Genomic DNA, 5,000 nt, shown 5'->3' on the forward strand with positions numbered 1-5,000 from the left:
ATCTACACTCATACTTATCTGTAACTTAATGATTAAAGATATTCAAAATAGATATCTTAGAAATTTAACATTTTTTACCAAATAACAAAAACTTTCCCTTTACACACGTAAACACACACACACACACACACACACACACACACATATATATATATATATATATATATATATATATATATATATATATATATATATACTATCTATCTATCTATCTACAGACACACACATATTTATACAAACAACTGTGGATTTTAGGTTTTAGTTATTTCCACTTGGCAATATTGACGCAACTTGTCAGTTCCATTATATTTTTATATCATAACTCGCTGCTTAATGTTCTTAACCTAACCACCGGAAAGGTAAGGGTTATATAGATTTGGTCCTTCTATAATAATAATAATAATAATAATAATAATAATAATAATAATAATAATAATAATAATAATAATAACGATAATATCTCAATGAAGATGATTTTCTGCGTCAGTAGCGTTCAGTTTACCATTGACTTTTTTATTGCTCGTATTTTCCCATTTTCCTCAATACTGCATTTTTCCAGTAACTGTGCTATGCTTACCATCGGTAGGGGGGAGGAACATACATGGAAAAACTCTATAATTTTACTAAAAGTAAACATGTCAAAATTGATACAATAAATGTTGGTTGTTACCCTTTACAAGCGGGTGCTGGGTGTCCTCTCTCATTGTTAGGCAATGTCTGGCTGAAAAGATGTACTTACTTACTTATAGATTGCCTTGCCTTATGCAAGACACGGGCTCTAGCGTTGGCAGCCCTTAATGAAAAAGATGTAAAGCTGGCTCTATTTATATTGTTCGATTGGCTCGCCACGTCGGACGCTGGTCGCTGATTGGTGCTTGTGGTTGGAGGACATGATATTATCTAGTTTGGGCTGGAGCTACTCTCCCATTAGCTGAGGCCGAGAGGGGTTCCGTCACAGTCAGGCCGCTGCTCCGCTCATGTTCGTAGAAGTTGAAAGGACTTCGGGTTTGAATGGCTTGAAGAGGGGCTCCTGTTGTGGTACGCTGATTGGGCAATGTGCTGCCTGAATGGGGTTCGGAGTCAGGCAAGCTGATCGGTCGCTCAGAATTCAGGTCTGGGGAGTCACAAGCTGCTTGCTGATTAGCTGAGGACCTTGCAGGGAGAGTCTCTGTTGCAGGCAAGCTGCTGGGTTGCTGATCGGCGTATTCATCATCGCGGTTTCCAGGTCAATGAGAGGTGTTCCTCTGACAGTAGAAGGAGAGGAACATCTCCTGTATCGTGTTTAGATTCAGTCGTTCTTGTTGAGTGAGCAGGGCCCCAAGGATTCTAAAACTTCTGTCATCGGGGGCATTAACGATGATTTCTAATGATATCATATCGTACCACATTTCTGTTGTGCATGAACAGTTGGTGTAACTTAATGGCTCCCTGTTGAACATGGCAGGAACATCTTTTAGAAACCTCAACGTTGTCATCCCAATGTAACGGCTGGGCATCCATGGGCTTGTGATCGGTAGGAATAAACAATATTGGAGTTGTTGAGAAAGTCCTGCACGGGAGGGAATATGTTACTTTTCATAATGAGGGATCCTGTACTCATTGTCTGATTGTAAATATTAAGGTTCATGTCGGAGTAATCTTTCACGGGCGTGACATGGTTATTCACGATGTTTTTTATGACCTTCTCGTCCTGTTGGTACTGGATATGCATGATGCCTCTGAAGAAAAGTTAACTCTCAAAGGCATGCGCTCGCTGCTGGTCTTGAACTCGTAACAGATGTCCATTGCACGTTTGACCTCTCTATCGACCTGCCTGTTGGAGTAACTGTTGTTCATGAGCACTTGGATAATCCTATCTAGCTCCTTGTGGGTCTCTGTCCAGGTAGAATAATAGGAGAGGGTGCGACGAACGTAGGCACGGAAAGTGGAGGTCTTGTGCCTGGTGGGACAGTCACTATCCCCATTCCAGCAAAGGCCTAAGTTTGTGGGCTTAGTGTAGACGATGGGATCGAATCCATGCTCAGGAATCAAGATCAAGACCTCCAGGAAGGGAAGGCAGTCGCTGTCTTGAGGGGCTACTACCGAAATAATAATAATGATAATAATAATAATAATAATAATAATAATAATAATAATAATAATAATAATAATAATAATAATAATAATAATAATAATAATAATAATAATAAAGTGAGGTAATCTTGCTTGTATCAGCAAATTATTCTCACATGGCAAAGAGAATTTAATATTTATTGGCACGAAGAAAGTTCTTTTTCTTCAAGATGAAATTTGAAAATTATGTCTAGAAGTAGTCCATAGGGATATTTTCTCTTGACAAAAATCTTATGAGAAATTAAAATATGATTTTAAGACACAACATTTGTTAGTGTTATAAGAAAAGTAGAAAAAAAAGAAAAAATATTAAGTATATCTGTTGCTGTATTTCTTATGTATTTGAATTAATGCTTGTGTCTGACAAAGTAACTTTAATTGTGTTAGTTTTCCATCTAAGAACGTTTTTTCTTCTAAAGTAAAATGGACGGACATTATTATTTCGTTTGCAAAGAAACTTACACACATCTAAGGAGATATAAAGTTTTATTGTTTAGGGTATATATATATATATATATATATATATATATATATATATATATATATATATATACATATATATGTATACTGTATATATATATATATATATATATATATATATATATATATATATATATATATGAATACTGTATATATATATATATATATATATATATATGCATATATATACATATATATAACTTTACAAACATATTTAAATATATACACACACATATGTATATATACATATGTATATATATATATATATATATATATATATATATATATATATATATATATATATATACCTTTACAAACATATTCAAATATATACATATATATATATATATATATATATATACTGTATATATAAGTATATATATATATATATATATATATATATATATATATGTATATATATATATATATATATATATATATATATATATATATATATATATATATATATATATATATAAGTGTATATGTATGTATGCATGTGGATATGTGCGTGTACGTTCTCGTTACTTTGTTGAAATATAAAATAACTCTCTCTCTCTCTCTCTCTCTCTCTCTCTCTCTCTCTCTCTCTCTCTCTCTCTCTCTCTCTCTCTCTTTCAGTATCAAGACCAAACAAAAAATATTTAGCCTTTAATGATTTCATCACTTCCTGTTAAGCCATCCTGAAACAGTCGGGGTCACAGCATATTTGCGAAAGCGCAAACACATGATCAACTTTGACTCTCGTTCTTTCCTGTTTGTCTTTGTTGATGCTGATTGAACAATATCTGCAGTTGTTGAGGATCCCAAGTGAGTGGAGAAACAAAAGAGCTCTTATTCCTTTGCACAACTGTATTGTTAGGTTTCAAGTTTCTTTTCTCTTGTAATTAATTTGAAAGATGTAGTGCATATGTTTATCTTACACACTACCTGCCTAACGTTTTGAACATTGCCTCTCTCCTACTTAGAGTTCCCCCAAACATCTGGATTTAATAAAGGAGAGTCAAGAAATATTTAAAATTGCCCCTTACAACAATTTTAATGATAATGATAACTATATTAGTATTTTAATACTAACCAAAAATGGAACAGGGCTAAATGATCCTGCTTCCCTCCTCATATTCTTTCTTCCAAGGAAAAGTGCAGCCATTATTTCTGGGGATGAAGCAAGTTCTTTCCCTGTCACAAGATATTTAAAGCTAATATCTGGCAGAAAGCATTAGGGGTAATCTCTCCTGAAACATTACTGTACGGAATTCAGAATATGATCTTGAAAGGTAACAGTTCTAGAATTTTATAAGAAGAACTAGGCATATCAGTTATTGTATTTCTTGCATCTTAAAGTAAATGCTGGACTATATTGAATATTAATTCAATATTGATATTTTAAAAAAAATGTCTGAATTTTTCCTGGGGAAATATAGTGGGTAAAGTTATTATTTTTGTGTAAACGAAATTAGCCTCATCAAAGATAATAGGATTCTTCATTATTGAGATTCATGATTGTGCATCTACGTGCACGTATTCTCTCTCTCTCTCTCTCTCTCTCTCTCTCTCTCTCTCTCTCTCTCTCTCTCTCTCTCTCTCTCTGTAACGAGAACAAAATGTATTTAGTCTCTTGAGTAATTCCTGTTTTCCTAGTTAGCTTCCCCGGAAAACCCGGATTCACAGCATGATTTCGAAAGCCCAAATGCATAACCAACTGTGGATATTGCTCTTGTCTGTTTATCTGATCCTGACTGAGCGGAGAAACAAAACTACTTTTATTCTCTTTTAAAACGGAATTTTTAGATTTTCAGGTTTTCTTCTGCAAGGAAAGCTGACTTTTATTTTTCCAATCTTCTTACCTACTTTCTAAACTTTTAAACCTTGCTTCTTTCCTACTCTGCATAAGTTTCCAAATAGATAACTTATAAAATAGTTATTATTATTATTATTATTATTATTATTATTATTAGAAGCTATTCTATAACCCTTTTCCGAAAAGGAAGATGCTATCAGCCCAAGTGCTCCAACAGGGAAAACAGCCCAGTGAGGAAAGGAAACAAGGAAATTAATAAATTACAAGAGAAGTAATAAACAATCAAAATAAAATATTTTAAGAATAATAACAACATTAAATTAAGTCTTCCATATACTGCATGAACTATAAAAACTTCCAAACACAAGAGGAAGAGAAATGAGATAGAATAGTGTGCCCGAGTGTACCCTCAAATATTGGTTCTTCTGAGAATTATTATAACTAGATGGGCACACTCAGTAGAGCGCAGACCTCCACCGCGGCAGCTTATTTTTCGACCTTTTGCTCGACCTTGACCTTAACCTTTGACCTTAACATGTATTTCTTGGCGAGAATTTTCATACACTGAAATATGAACCAAGTTTGAAGTCTCCAGGACAACGTTGTT

The sequence above is a fragment of the Palaemon carinicauda genome, chromosome 15, assembly GCF_036898095.1.
Source record: "Palaemon carinicauda isolate YSFRI2023 chromosome 15, ASM3689809v2, whole genome shotgun sequence".
Taxonomy (NCBI): Eukaryota; Metazoa; Arthropoda; class Malacostraca; order Decapoda; family Palaemonidae; genus Palaemon; species Palaemon carinicauda.